Source organism: Cyprinus carpio, chromosome A1, assembly GCF_018340385.1.
Source record: "Cyprinus carpio isolate SPL01 chromosome A1, ASM1834038v1, whole genome shotgun sequence".
NCBI classification, from domain to species: Eukaryota; Metazoa; Chordata; class Actinopteri; order Cypriniformes; family Cyprinidae; genus Cyprinus; species Cyprinus carpio.
In genome coordinates, this window is record NC_056572.1 from 9,491,083 (window position 1) to 9,508,374 (window position 17,292).

At 35.3% G+C, this 17,292-nt stretch overlaps 1 protein-coding gene across 1 annotated transcript in view; it reads right to left on the minus strand.

Annotated features, from left to right (window-relative positions):
* LOC109052551 (receptor tyrosine-protein kinase erbB-4-like) overlaps positions 1 to 17,292 on the minus strand; it is a 179,512-nt gene that overhangs the window by 161,329 nt on the left and 891 nt on the right. The window lies entirely within an intron of this gene.

Here is a 17,292-nt window from a genome sequence, read left to right on the forward strand (position 1 = left end):
CCAATACTACAGTCTCTGCACTGGCTACCTATTAAGTTCTGTATCAGTTACAAAATATTATTACTTTCTTATAAGGCCCTTAATGGCTTAGCTCCTGCGTACCTAACTAGCCTTATACCACGCTACAATCATCACGCTCACTAAGGTCACAAAAAGCTGGACTTTTGATAGTACCTAGGATAGCAAAGTCCACTAAAGGAGGTAGAGCTTTTTCGCATTTGGCTCCCAAACTCTGGAATAGCCTTCCTGATAATGTTCGGGGTTCAGACACACTTTCTCTGTTTAAATCTAGATTAAAAAAAACACACCTCTTTGGCCAAGCATTCAAATAATGCATCATAATTTTGGACTGCAGTTATATCTGATCAAATGTGCATTATTATTCTTTAGCTTGGGTTAATCTAATTAATTTTACTTGGCTGGAACAGCAGCTACGCTAATTATGTCTCTATTTGTTTCTCTGCTTTGCCACGGGATTTACATCCCGTGGTAACTAGGATTTACTCAAGCTCCAGTCTGGATCCAGAACACCTGAGAAGAGATGATGCCAACCCCTCAGAGGACCTCAGATGATGCTAACCCAGAGACAACATACAGAACTACCACATTTTGCTGTAAGTTTGATTGCATAATTGCTGTTAATAGTGTTAATCGTCTGTTTGTTTACGTCTTTTATTGATTTTTCTGAACATTTCTGCCATATGCACATAAACTGACAGTCATCACTGATAAGCTACTACTAAATATTGTAGAAACTTAATTTTCTGTAAAGTTGCTTTGTAATGATTTGTATCGTAAAAAGCGCTATACAAATAAACTTGAATTGAATTGAATTTTGAGTGGCGCTAATAAAACGTTGAAATTTTATTGTATTTAGTTTTTGGGTTAAACTGAATGCATTTTAAGCAAGACTGACTGGACATTTTTACTTTGAAAATGTCACAAAATATACAATAAGCAGCATATTATCATGTCGCCACAGGCACATTTTTCCAGTGAGTACGCATTGATTAAATGACAGCTGGTGCTGGATTATAAACCTGAGATTTAACCTACACAGCCACACTGCTCATAAAAAAGGTGTGATATGGAGGGAAGTGTATTAAATTCTAATAATAAGAGCTAATGCTAAACTCCACATGACCCCAATGTTATATGAACCCACAATAACGTCAATCTTTTATACAAATGTTGGGTGAATCTCATGAAGAAGCATACAGGTCATGAATTCGGTTTCAAAAGACATGGGTGAGGAAATCTGATTCTGCTGAAAACAGGCTTAAATTTCTTTATGTAAACCAATTTCTTATTCCTCCTTATTTGATTTGAGGTTAAAAACAGCCTGTATGTGTTTCTGTGAGATTCACCCAAATGTAGATCCTGTTATACTTCATTCTGCTCCTGTTAGCAATGTATCACAATGATAGAGAGCGTGTTCTGTTTAGCTGCCCTTTTTAAAGTGCAGTGCAGCCCCATGAGGACGCTAGACAAACAATGCGGGCGAAATTGAAACGGCACCGTTTTGCTCAATAGACAGCACGGCTATGAAATGACATGATAAAGGGGCATAGGATGACTCTTGTGACGGTTTGGCAGAAACAGATAGCATGCTAACAATGTTGATTTCCTGTCCCTCTCTGCAGCACTATGTCAGCACATTTGTTGGTCCTGCCTCTAATTAAAACATAGCCGCCAGTAAAGACCTAGTGCTTGTTTACCCCTATTGAAATTAGTAGCCCTGCTGCCCCAGGGACCGTACGTCACGGACACAATTAGCCAACACATGTCCAATTAGGAGCCTGTTTAATGCTAACAGCATTGAGCTTCTCTGATACACTGGCTCCAAGAACAAGTGTCCTAGTGAGACGCTAGAGAATAAAAAGACGCTAGAAAACAAAGTCTGCTCATAGTGTGCTGGAGTTTGGGTAAGTGCTGATGTTAAAATCAGCATCAGAAAATCTGTATGAAATAGAAATATTGTGCATGTCTTCAGCATGTGACATATTGTATGGCAAATCCTCAATAGCACAGCTCTGCTATACGGCATTAATAAGTTCACTGCCGGAAGCGGCACATAAAAATAGAGCACAATGCTTTCTGTATGATCCATTCTTCTCTAAACTTCTCTGTGATGTATATACGTACATACTGCAATGATATTGCAGTAAGACACAAAGAAGCATAACATGATATTCAGCTTTTCTAGACATACACATTATCTGATAAATATTTGTGCTTTCTGCTAATGCAGTTCTGATGCACCTAAAAAATAAGGTTGATGTTTTCGAGGGTTTTGAAATGCATCAAAAATCTATGAATGCTTAGCAACTGCAAACAATTGCAAACAAAGCTTAAAGGAATTGCTCACCCCAAAATTACAGCTTACTAACCCTCATGTCATTCTAAAAATTTAGCAATTTTTGCAGCATTAATTATATGTTAATTCATAGTTTTTACTTGCAGTATTTTGCTAACATTTTTTTACATATATTGTAAGGAACAGGTTTTTACTGTAAAATTTTTACAGGTTTTATTTCTGTAAAAATTATGAAAGAAAAATTTACAGTGAAGCTTTGTGTGATTAACAGACTGAAGTTTAAGTCTTTGTTTCATGTTAGGAAATGACAGAATTAGCCATGTCTGATTTGTTAATGCACAGTTCTTGTGTATAGAATCTCTTTAGTGAATCATTTGATTCATTTCACAAAAACAGTCTGAATGATTTGTATATGAATCAGACCGTTTCACTTCTTCAGTCAAGTTGCACTGGACAGTTTGCTCATTTTAGTCTGTTCATCATACAAAGCTACTGACTTTGAAATATGTACAGCGCACAATCTGTATGAACCACTAATAATACTTCTGCATAATTTTTTAAAAAGCTTTTAGAAAACCCTATATGGGTTTGCAACTACATGTGTAAGTAACCTTTCCTTTAAAGGAAGGGCTGGTTATTTAGTTCAAAATAATATTGTTATGCTGGTTGAAAGACTCTTCACATCCTGATAGCAATCATTAAGTTACGTAAGTGGTCAAAATGTACTTATATGTATTTATATCATCTGTGGAAGGTGTAGGAGCATAAAATGTTCCAATCATATCCCTCGGTCCGAGGTCCTACCTGCCAGTCAACACATGTATTTGCACACCTCTGCGCACCCTGTTCATACAGACATGATACGTCATCAGCGCGTTCCATTATGCTATTGTAGACCGAGCGAGAATGGAGGCATTATTCTTGTAATATTATGCACTTTGTACTGTAAAGTTTTCTCACCATTGAATGAGACATGAGGCAATCTAACAGAGTTGCATTCAACCCTCCACCAATGCATCTCTAATCATGTCACTGGTTATCCTCTGGTCTTCCTTTGCGCATTAATGTGTTTTGGAGGAGGCGTGGCTTTGGAGAGTGATTATAAGCTTGCTATTGCTAGTCTCCCTAGTCTACATTTAAGAGTTAAATTTAAAGAATTACAATTTTAATTAACAGCAGTGAAAGCAAAATGAAAGCATAGGGATTTGGACACCCAGTGAGACTTAATCAAGTTATGGTGTTATAACATGATAAAATGTGCCAACAATGAGTATAATCCTTTCTAATCCAGCTGACAAGCATAGATCAAGAAGAATTAGAAATAAAGAAATTAAAAACATTAATCTAATTTTCCTTTAGAAGGAAATTTAAAGATGCATTATGGGCATTAACAGTATCTGTCATAATAAAATAAGACATAATATGATAAGATACAAGAACATTTGCTCTGAATACCCATAAACCAGTGATCATTACATAACAGCAATTAAAACATTTCCAATGCTATGATTAAGGCTGCCTTAAGCAAACTAGCTAAGCACAGAAACCTCCTCTGGTTTAGTAGTAATGAGGGAAGAATCGCAAAACCCTTTAATCTTCTCCCTGCACGTCGGTACACAATCAATAACTCACCTCTGGACACACAAACTTCTAAATTAAACAGAATTTAGGTGAAGTCAGCTGGGGCTTGACTCTTACTAGCTGATGTTAGAACCCCGTCCAGGTAGCACAGAACTAATATACAGTGAGAGAATCCCACCAGTGTCAAAACTTAAAGAATACACAGTAGCTTTGCTAAGTCTCATTTGTTTTAGCAGATTAGTTTGCTTGGATGGTTTGGTTCAATTCATTCGTTGAAGAAAAAAAAGATTAAGATTCAGTTGAATCATGACTCATAAGGGTTCCTAGAAGACCCTGAACAACACTTTAAGTGTTCTTTTTGTTTATAATTTCCGCACATTTCCCCAGATTTATAAAGTGATTCATTAGCACTTTGCAAATCAGTTTGAATTAATCATTAAAAGGAAGAGGTTTACATGGACAATTTGTTAGTGAATGACACATTGGATATGTTCAAAACAATAAAAATGCATTTACTGTATATGTGCCTTTTACTGCTTTAAGAAAGCATGTGAAACAGTATGCTGTTTGATACACATTCTTTAATAGAAGGAAACTACACTTGGGCCGATCACAAAGCACACAGTATTGTACAATTTAGCCATCGACTCCAACTCAATTAAAAAACATTTTGCGTAAATCTCAAAATCTGTTAAAAAAATACAAATAAAATAAAATAAAATAAATAAATAAATAAAAAAATGTGTTTTTTGTTTGGTAATAGTTATTTATTTTGTCTAAATCATTAATTAAATATTTGTATAGATATAAAAATATGTTTAAAGTTTAATTAAAATATTAATTTTTTTTTTGCCCTTTAATATATGTATATGAACATGTTAAAAAAAATAATAAGAGTTTTATGCATTGAAATAAAATGCTAAGAATGTTACCATATTGTTGCCACTACATTTCTTTTTTTTTTTTTTTTTATTAGGAGTGCAAAAACATACTACATAGGGTGAACACAACAACAAAACACAAAAACAACAATAAAACAGCAATGATAGTAACAGCAATGAAAATAAGCAGAAATGACAAATGAGTAATAGTAGAAGTATTTGTTAGATTGGCCAAGGATCAACAATATCCATGTAAAACTGATTGGGCAAACCAAACCATAAGTCATAGAATCTTGAAACTTGGAGGCATGGTAGTACTTACCCAACGTCTCCAATGCGCACCCCAATCGATCTGACGGTGGGTGCTACAGCAAAAGTACAAAATTGCTCATAACTCCAAAACCGTTAGTCACAGCCTCAAGGGCCTTATGTCACTTGAATCCTTTGCTCACAACAGACAAAACGATCAGATTTGATCGCGACAAAATTTTGGGGTATTTTGTATTTTTTTGTAAAATTACTTTTGCGAACTAGTCCTAGGTTTTTCACCCAATCGGAACCAAACCAGTGCAGAAAGATTTTCTAGAGAGTGAATATCAATAATTATCAAAAAAGTTGAACTTTCAAACTCACTGTCGTAAAGGGACACCAAAACATTTGAAGTGGCAGGGAACCCCTGAACTCTTTTGTTAACCCTTTGTTAGCTATAACAGGGTTGTTTAGAAAAAGGGCATGTCCAAATAAATCCAAAAGTCTATAAAGCCTAAAGGAAAACTCAAAACTCAAAACAACACGTAACTAGTTTGTATCAACTTGTTTGTCTCATGCTGTGCAAAAATCAGAGCACTTTTGAAGGACTTGGTGTTTCACGCTGGGCAACAAATTAAAAGTAAAGATCAATGCAGCTTCAATTTAAGACATTTGCACAGGAACTAGACTCTAACAGAACTGATTTGCATGAACATTAAAATGCAATCATAAATATTTAAAATATGCTGCAAGCATACATGTTTAAGGGTTTCGGTACAGCAAAACAAAACATCATGAAATGACAACAAAAGTCAAATATACCCACAAGCAGCATTCACTTCCCACTAATATAGAACACATTTGAGTCCCTAGATGTTTCTTTAAGGATTAGAGGCACAAATCCCATGTTTTTTATTTTTATTTAATTCATTATTTGACAGGGACAACAGACAGTCAGAAAACTGCCTCAGAGTTAGCTACAGAGCTAAATTTCATCTGCTGTCCCTGGGCAGGAAAATACAAAAATGATGTGACAGAAACATCATTAGAATACAGTACCATGTACAGTAAAATCCCCCCAAAATTTAACAGGTAAAAAATATAATCCCTCACATAGAAACTACAATCCAAATTTCTACAAAATATCCCAAATCAAAAAAAGTAAAAGATACTAAACAATACCTACAATATCTAGCTGTTGCAGTAATAAAGTAATAAACATCACTCCGGCAATGTTTCCCTGTGAGATTGTGCTAATACAATTTTGAGAAATATTCTTCAAGGTGTTTGTCTTTTCTCTAATGTACAAATAATTTGTCTTCTTAATGTGCACTATTTGTGTGTGTAGTGCATTACAGAATGTGGATTTCTTAAGGGGAAAAACAAAAACAAAGGGAAAAAGTGGCCCTGAAAGAATTTCGCTAATTAGTTAGGTGAATTACCCGAGAACAGCACAGAACAATAAGTAGATGGTCTTATGTGGCATGACGGTTCTCGCTGGTGGCAACATGCTGGTTCATTATAGGTGGTATTAACAATATGAAGGCTTATCTGACAGATTGCTCATGTTGACTGGCCAGTTTTATGCTGCCTTATGAAAGCCGCAATGCCCAGCTGCGTTCACCCTGCCATACAACACCTCTCTATCGCTAGCGGTTCAGGCCATGTATATGAAACCTGCACTGATAAGGAAACAAACAGTTTGCAAGCACATCAAACATGAGTTGTTTCTTATTTGAGAGCACATGCACAAACACAGGATTTCTTTGAATTACAGCTTAATTAAGAATGTAATTAAATTCTCTGTTGGATTGTAGTTGCTGCTGTGTCAGTCTTGATTTGCTCAGTTTCTTGCAGTCCTACACACACGCACATATGCACGTATACTTAGCTAAATGTAGACATAACATTGACATCTATTGTTTTTATATAAAGTTAACTACAATGACTAGACTAACCCCAACGCTAACCAGAAACTTTTACAATATTAATAGAATAAAATGCCCTTATATTATTATTATATTTTTTTTCAACAGATTTTGACAGATTTAGTTAAGTTCTTCCCAAATTATAGTAAGCCTTCACACAAACACAGATTTATACCAAGGGTTGAAAAAAAAATGCAATTTAAAAAAGCAGTAAAAATGATTTATTTATATATTTTTTGCCTCAGGCCTCATGAAAAGAAGAAAAAAAATTCAGCCATTCTCGTATTTGAGCGTGAATGACAAAAATTCTATTTGGCCTTAATTACTGTGAAAATGGTATAATGCAAAAACAATACCTGCTTGCAAAAAAAAAAAAAAGGAAGACATTTATTTTCTGTGACCTGGACATGTTTTTCATGTGATTTAGGCTCATCTACAATGAGAAATGAGAGTGGCTTGTATAATTACAATCTAATTAAACTATTAATATTAATGGGATTAAAGACCTTAAGCGTTAGAGGTTGTCTGGTGTGATGGGGCATTAAACTATTTCATGACCTTCCTCCGTCAAGCTCAGCTGCTCGGTTCATTCTAGTGTCTCGCAGAAAACCACCTCCATGAAAGTGTCTGGAGTGCTTGTGATTCATTTAATCCTGCCCAGCTAGACCTGATAAATGACCTAGAGAAGCTCTAGAACAGAACCATTACTGTGAATATCCCAGCATCCCCGGTTAAGGGTTTAAATCTTAGGCCTCTTTAAATGAAGCAAGAAGGCTTAGTACTGTGGATATAGAAGAAAAGCATCAAAAAGGTACACTGACACCCACTGCACTGTATCGGTTATTCATATTGTACACATAAGCGATAAGGTACAAGAGGCCGTGCTGTGACTTATTCACTGAAATACATAGTACATGGATCAGTATATTCACTATATTTATTGTTTATGTTACTAAGGGTGATACACAGAACCAATGAGTGAAGAGGCTGACCAATCAGAACCAAGGACTGGAACTAACCATTTTATAAATTAACATATTATTCGGCTTCATCTGCTGTTGAATTTGGTGGCAGTCCAGAGAACAATGGTAAAAAGTTATGAAATATGTTAAAAACAAAACCATTTTAGGCCCTATTCTGTACCATATACAAGATAAGTGCCACAAAAAGTGTCATAAGTTACTCTAGCGTGATTTTTTTCCTTGTAAATTATGGCCTTTTTGGAGAATTCATTGCTTATCTTTAGATCTTCAGGCACTACATTTAACTGCATTTTAATGAAAAATCATAAGCTTTTCAAGAGGAAACAAACACTCAAACTCCTCTCATAAGCACACACATTAAATCAAATCCCTCTCTTCTTACTTTAATAACTCATGCAAGGATGAAAAACTATCCCTCGGGGCGAGGTGAAACAATGGCAGATCAGTTACAAAGGAGAAAAGGAGAGAGAGAGAGCTCAAAGACTAATTTTAGTTGTCAGGTTCAGGAGACGAGGAATATGGGGTCTGAGTTGTTGAGCTGACAGAGCAATGGTTGGTTCCCCTCGAGTACAGCACCACCATCACAAATTTCAAAAGCCCTAGTCAGGCCAATTAATCACTTTGTCTCTGAGGACATTCTGTGTGTGTGTGTGTACATCAGTGAATAAGTGATAAAAAAGAAAGAGCAAGAATAGATTAGAAACCTTATTTTTGAATGACTCATAAGTAGATTTCAGCATTTTTCTGAAAAAATAAAATTTTTTTTTTTTTTTTTTTTTTAAGTGTAATTTCCCCCATGCAAACTTTGGTGCCATGCTATAGTAGAATGTACTAGGTGTTGTTAGGATTGGTTGCTTGATTGATCAAAAGTGTCAGTAAAGACTTTTAAATTGTTACAAACAGTTCTATTTAAAATAAATAAGGTTCTTTTGAACTTTACATTGATCAAATAATTCTGAAAAATATATCCACAAAATGAGTATTCTGATCTTAAATGTTTTCAGCATTGATGATAATAAGAATAATTTCTGATCAAATCAGCATATTAGAATGATTTCTGAAGGATCATGTGACACTCAAGACTGGAGTAATAATTAATTAACAGCTTTGCATCACAGGAATAAATTACATTTTAGAATACATTAAAATAGATCATAATTATTGGTGGACGTATATATGCAAAAACCAAGGCCATTTTATTCTGCGATCTGAGAACTCAAATGTAGGACTTCAAATAGAAGATGGATTTTGATCAGGTCTTACAACTAAGAAGTCCATCCTTATTTGACTTTCTTTCAACTTGACACTTGTGCAGCTGGAGGACAAGCGACTTTCCAGTGCGTAGGATTCACCTTTGAAGAAAAGGACTGCACATCAATATTGGTTGCACGATTGTGAAAATAAATGATTAGATCAATGATGAGTTAGTTGCGGAATCATTAAGATCTTCACATGAAGTTTAAGAAAGCATTTGGAAGAATCCGATTCTTTGTCCTCACATTAACCTTCGGCTTTATTTTAGCCTTAGTGGTTTATTTCAGTTTTATATTAGGCTGGTGGGCAACCATGGAGACCATTCTGCAGCCTATTAATATGACATGCAATAGCACGGCTGTTTTTATCCACGCTGCCACACACGATTTCTCGGAAGAGGAACGACAGGAATTATGTGTGGCATTTGGACTGCAGGAATACTCTATTAGAAATAATATTAGTATTAAGCTTCCACATGCCTGACCTGAGCCAAAGTCCTTTAAGGCAAGTCATTTTACTCAGCAGCCATGTTTGAAACGCCTCTCGGGCATACAAGTACAGCTCAATCTCTTTGAATGGGGAAACATCAAATACTCCAAAATGGTTCACCAGTGAAATCTGACAAAAATGGTCTCAAAATGTTGTTTCTTATGCTCCAAAAGCATTTTAAAAAAGCTTATTTTACAGGGTAGACATGCCAATGGGCACAAACAGTCCTAAGCGTGAGTCGCAGAACGCTGACTGTTTCTATAGCAACTGGGACTTCTAAAGGCAGCTGCAGCCGTCACGATGACTTTAATGATTAGCGATTGGCACTTTTACTCAGAAGGCGGGGCTTCCTTCGATAGAGTGGCCATACTGAGCATTGCATTTTTCCCGGTTCGTCTTGGGTATTCTACAGTCTCTCCCCAAGCAGAGGGAGCATTCACTTCTATAGAGCCTACAGCATGGGATTCCTGTCTGGATATCAAAGTGTACTTAACTATAGCTGACTGAACAGAACATGACAGATTTTACATTTAAATGCAACCATTTAGCATAAGCTTTTATTCCAAATGTCTTAAAGTTAGGATAATACAAGCATAAGCAACTGATCGAATGTCAAAAATAATCCAAGTAGAGCTGCAACAGTAAATGAAAATTATATTTATTTTCTTCACAGAGTAATAGATTTTAAGCAATAAAGTATAAACCTATCAATGCAGATCTACAATGAACTTCAGGGTTAAGTGACTGTATGTACATCAATTATATACATACATCTACATATGGTGTGTGTGTGTGTGTGTGTGTGTGTGTGTGTGTGTGTGTGTGTGTGTGTGTGTGTGTGTGTGTGTGTGTGTTTAATCGTATTAACAATCTACACTAGAACCATGAATCCACCAATCAAAGAAGTCGCTGTTACCATGGATATGGTACATGTATTTTTTACATTTGAAAATTTTGCAAATTGTAATGGGATGAATAGTTTATGCCTACTTGGTTAGTTTAGTAAAAAGAATTCTTTGCCAAACTTTTTTTTTAACCCCTGTGGAGAAAAATACTTCCTGAAACAAGGCAGTTAAAAAAGTGGGTGGTCACTGGTGTGCTATATTCTAGAATGCAAGATTTTAGCGATAATCTAGTGAATATCTTTTCGGTATGATTTAGTTGCTGACATTTCTAGCAGAGGAAAAAGAATGTAACAACTTTCCAGCCCTGAAAATAGGTTGAAACTAACTGAACAAAAAAAGAGGAACAATTCTCAGTGTCCCTGAGTGAGATGCAGAGAGCACTGTCACCCAGCTGAAACTTGATGATGGGTTTCAGACAACACACAGAATGCACTTATGGACTTATGCTATAATAAAAGGTTTTCTATTGTGACTCTGCCAAAAGTTTGAGGCAGCCAGCAGGATGTCTTTATTTAGGATCTTTGCCTGGGGAATCCATGAGCTCAGACAACCTGCAAAGCCACAACACAGCTGCGAAAAACCTTTGATTCCTTCAGCATTTTGTGTGTGTGTGTGTGAGTGAGTTCAGTGGAATATACATTACCTAGCCAGTCTCACAATAGAAATGCCACTCTAGCGCTGCTTTCTTGTTGCATGACTAAAACATTTCACGGCGGCAGTTTTTAACCTCATTTTGAAGGATTCCAGGGGCCACAGTTATTGTTAGATTCTATCACATATTTGCAGAACACAGAAGCTAGAACAGCACAAACAAACATTGAGATGACTTTCAAACATAAATTTAACATGCTAACTGCCAACATACATAATGCAGCACATCAGCTACAAGGCAACACAACAGAAGTTTTTTGGTACACTACAATTTTTCTTTTAGTTTAAGACATAAAAATAAACATTACTTTTGTATATGTTCAAAATCACGGGGGCTGCCATGGCTCACCGCAAATAGCTTTTCTAGAAATAAAGTACGTTTATTTAGCAAGGATGCATTAAATTAATCAAAAGTGACAGTAAAAACTTTTACAATGTTTCAAAAAAAGCTTTTATGTATTTATTTAAATGCTGCTCTTTTGAACTTACTATTCAAAAACTCCTGAAAAATAGTATCACGGTTTCCACAAAAAACAAGTTTTCCGTGTCCAGAAAATGATTTCTGAAGGTTTATGTGACACTGAAAACTGCAATAATGATGATAAAAAATCAGCTTTGCATCACAGACCAAAATTACATTTTTAGATATATTCTATATTTCTATATAAATAGAAAACAGCTATTTTCACTTGTGTACTAATATTTCACAATATTAAAATTTTTACTTGTTTTTTGGTCAAATAAATGCATTGGTGAACATAAGAGTTGATATCATTCTTTAGGGTCTTAATGAAAAGTCTGTCACATAGTTTGGTTAAAATTTCACAATGGTATTATAAAAAACACATTTTTTACCCTGTCAAAAACAGCTCTTTTCAGAGCAAGCCGTTTTGTAGCATTTTCCTTTTAATGTTAATGAGCTCTGCTGACCCCGCAGCTCTCTTCCAAACCGTCATTCATCGTGAAACTTGCTAATTAGAACATTATTAGGAAAGGCGATTTGCAAAGATTCATTAAAAAAAACCTTATACTCACTTTTTCTGTAGGTGAAGCTGGAACACGAATGATTCGAGCGAAGATAGACGCATTTATGTAGATCGGGGGCGCATTGCCATCAGAAACAAACATAATACACTGCATCTTCAGCGACTCAGATGTCAGGAGTAAATGACGACTGCTATGTTCATTATTACATCCAACAACAGAACACCTCATGAGACATTCTTGTCTACATCTGCTCCAGCGGTAAAACAATGGCGAACTGATGACAGCTCACAGCTCACTCAGGGCTGGTCTAAGGTAAGACACCATTCCAGTCTGTGCTGAAACGCTACTGTCAATCAAACTATCGCGGGAGGGTGACTGTCTGTGTGACCTCACACAGACAGGCATCTGAGATCGGCTCGATTTGAGAAAGGGATAAAGATTTTAGTACAAAAAAAAAAAAAAACACTTGGTGGATTTTTATCATTATAGGGTGGTTGTGTACACACACTGCCAGCACACATTTCAGTTCAAACAACTTGTAAAAGTGCATGTAGCATCCGATGACCCCTTTAAAAGAATCTTTCCACCGCCAAAGTTTTGAACAGTAGTGTACGTGTATCTTAAATTATCACTATTAGTCATTTTAAAATAAAATCTGCATAAAGTCATACATAGTATAACAGGCTCTTAGAAAACGTTTAATTGATGACTTAGGCCTAATAATTTTCTGTGGAACACAATCAGAACCAATGATCCCTCATTGTGATCGCCTGTATATCAAATTAAAATTACAGACGTCTGCTTTTGTCTTGCTTTATTGTTCTCGGCTAAAATGCTGTCACTTTAAATTACGGTCATGCTCATATTTAATTAGAGTGCGATGATTACTGCTGGAACAAGTGATGGATCAGTGGAGAAGTACGTCAGCCCTCCACTGAGAACATAAAACTCAGACGTAATGTCTCGGTTTTGAAGAAACACAGAGCCAAGGTCAGGGTACCGACAACCTCACCTAAATGGTAGACCAACAAAGGACATAAAGATTTTTTTTTTTCTTGGAGATCAGTGGCCGGTTGCATAAATTGATTCGAATAGTCTTAAAAAGTGTTTTCTTCAAGACTGGTCATAACTAAGTCAGTTACAAAAAGGTAGATTGGCTCGATCTGAAAAAAAAAAAAAAAGTAAGACTGATTATCTCTTGGCTAATTTCTACTTGGTCAAACTACAGACACAGTCTTAACATAATTTTTATTTTATTTTATTTTTTTTAAATAAATGTTGTTCTTTTGAACTTTCTATTCATTAAAACATCTTGAAAAGAAAATTTAACATGGTTTCCACAAAATTGACTATAATACTAAATATTTCTTGAGCAGCAAATCAGCATATTACAATGATTTCTGAAGGATCATGTGACACTGAAGACTGGAATAATGATGCTGAAAATGAAACTTTGCATCACAGAAATAAATTACATTTTAAAAAAGAAAACATTTATTTTGAAATTTAAAAATTGGTAAGCATAAGAGACACACAAAAAAAAAAGTACCAACCCAAAATGTTTGAACGGTAGTAGGTATTTTGACTTGGGGAAGAAATGGAAAAAAAAATCTCTCACATCATCTCAGTAACCACCTACAATATGCTTACAGCTTCTTACAGCACCCTAGCAACCTCATAGCAACGCTTTGGCAACCACCCACAACACCCTATCATCATGGTGACACAAGCTCACATTTTCCTCAGAAAACAAAAAAGTTATAGATTCGTTGATTCAAAAAGAACAATTCAAAGCAAAGTTTCATCATGCATCACTCTATAAGTCTTTGGAGTTATTTCTTTGCAAAAAATGTCAGTTATTGCAGAGGCATTACACCGCAGGGTCAACGGGACACACTTTATCTCCATTTAGAAATTCCCATAGGACTTTCTATTGCCTGATGCTCGGAAAGAAAATGATGAACCTGCTTATTGGTCTTAAACATCAATAAAAACCAACAATCGTGCGCTCGCAGCTAAAGCTCAATAAGAAATGCACGGCTGCATCACACACAGGATGAGGAAAAGACTAGCATTACAGCTGACTGTGAGGGCACAAAGCCAGGTGGCGCAGAGAAGATGGTGAAAGAGAAACGGTTAGGGAGGGTGAAAGCGAGCCTGAAAGACTTGTAGAGTGAGGAGGGGGGGTATTGGCAGCCCTGTCCTACAGAAAGAGGCCCACAGGCATTTGTTTTCTGAGAGGAATTACAAGTGGAAGAGAAACAAACCCTACAGCCACTGAAAAGAAAATCCTCTCAGCTTTTTTTTTCTTTTTTTTCATTCTGCCATTCTTAAAAAAGCGGGAGTCTGTGGGTTACAACAGGCTTTGTTGGTTTACTTCGTACCGAGAATCGGGAAATTGAAGATGTCATTCCCTCTTAAGGGTCAATAAGAGGATGCTGAAAAAGAAGTCTAGTGTTTGCATTGGCAGAGGCTCTGAGCTCTGCATGGGCTCAATTGAATAGAGAAAGAAGTTTTTTTTCACTGTTTTGCACACATGGGTCAAGGGCCAAAACATCACCAGAGTCAAATAATGATGAAAAGAGAAACAAATAATTTAACTGCAGATATAGAAAACAGTGACTCTTATTGTTTTTCATGAAAGAAAATAAGAAAAGAAAGTAAGTCACATCTTCACTAATACACTATGAATGTCTAAGGCAAAACACTTTGTTTTGAAGGTATAGCCAAGACTTTGACATTATACACTACTGGCCAAAAAATATGTGTGTTGCGAGGAATTAATACTTGTATTCAACAAGGATGCATTAAATTGAAAATGCAAGTAAAAGACATTTATAATGTTTCAGAAAAATATTAAGCAGCAAATTTCTTTTCAATGTTGATGATAAGAAATGTGACACTGAAGACTGGAGTAACTGGGCGCTGAAAATTCAACTTTCCGATCCCAGGAATAAATTACATTTTCAAATATCCGCAAATAGATAATAGCTATTTAAAATTGTAATAATATTTCACAATATTGCCATTTTACTATTTTTTGGTCAAATAAATGCAGCCTTGGTGAGCATTAGAGACTTCTTTCAAAAACATTATAAAAATCTTTCTGGGCACACACTTTTGAATGGCAGTGTACAGTACGTGACAAGACTAGTGTGATAAAATCACTTACTAAACCTACAAACGAAACAGAAAGTGACTTCTTACATCAAAAAAAGTCCATACAAATAGATCATCCTCCTAGAAAAGTAGATGATTTACAACTCAAATACTAAAAAAAAAAAAAAAAATCATAAAAACACATATATATGTATATATATTATATACATATATATTTTTTATTTTTTTTATTTTTTTTTATTATTATTATTTTTTTTTTTTTTATTTTTTTTTTTTTTTTTTTATCTTGTTTCACAGATTTCCATTGTGTGCGCATTACTATACAGTACAATCATTATTGCTTGATTTTATAAACTGAGGAACATATTGAAATTATTGGCTGTGGTAACAGAGTTTAGCTTGTTTTGAATGCTGCTTCCATTCGATAAAGTTCATGGTTGTCAGTCCCAAACATTCTCATAAAATATCTCCTTTTGTGTTCCATCAAAGAAAAAAAAAAGTCACAAAGGTTTTGAACAACATAAGGGTGAGTAAACTATTTTTAACTATTCTTTTTTTTTTTTTTTTTTTTTTTTTTTTTGTGAACTATCCCTTTCAATAGGAATGTTCCTACATAAAGAGTAGCAGTGTTGATACCTATGACCAAAAGACCAGATGTGTGAATAATTACTGTATTAATAAAGAAAATGATTCGGTCAAAGATAGAAAGTGATCCATCTGATCCAATTAAAGGCTGTTACAAACAGAAATAGTCTTAACATTGGAATATATCTCACCAAGAAAGAAACTTTTGTCTGTTCTGAATAAAGTTCAAGTCTAGACAGAGCAATGATGACATTAATTAACAGGAAATATTCTCACTCCCTCAGCTCGCATGAACTCTCCAACCAATCTTAATATCGGTTGAAGATGATTAATAATTTGATCATATTCTCAGGTCTACCAGCAGTACTTTTCTATCAAACTTAAATGTCAGATGGAAGCCTGGGTCAAATGCGGTGCCATATGGTTCTCGACAGAGGTGTGAGTTGACGCATAAATGAGAAGCATTTAAAGGACATGCTTTAAAATGATTTTCCACCGAACCAGGGCTATGAAACAATGAAAAATTAATGTAGAACAAATTTACATACGCAACTTTTTAAAATGAGCTCAAACCACAGCAGAGTGTTAATAAAAAGATGTTGCACTACAGTCAGCACAGCTCAAATTATTTAGAACAACACTTAAATGAGCTTATAAATATTCAATGTCCTGATATGTTGCAGGTGCAGTAACCTTGAGCAGAGGCAGCCGACAGACAACCTAACATCATTTTCATTAATGTATTATTAATCGAGAAGCAGACTCGTATTGGTTATCTAACATTTCTAGATAACACTCCCTTTAGACTAATAACTTTAACAAAGCCACTGCTCAGACTTGCAGGAAAAATTATGACAATTTTATAATAAATAATAAGAACTGATTAGAACTAACATAAATTATTATATATATATATATATATATATATATATATATATATATATATATATATATATATATATATATATTAAAAACACAAACTATTAAGTAGATATTTATAGTAAAGATGATGATGATGATATGTGTGTGTTGTCAGAGCGTGAAAAGTTTCTAGCAATACAGAATAAGTTCATTCGTAAAGGTTCATAGCGCGTCCGCAGTCATTACACATCATGAAGAAAGATGCATAAAAACGCACGGCTCCGCGCTTCAGCTACCCTGCTGTTTCTCGGTTGACTGCCACCATCGTGTGGAGAGGGAACGAAATAACTCAAACTGCTCATTCACACTTCAAAACAAAAAAATCAGTCAAGAAACAAGATCATTTCAAAAGAGACGGACTGATACATATCCGTATTCAGGCACGTAACAGTGTGCGCAAACGCGTAATGGCGCTGCAAACAGTGATTTATCTTTAGGCTA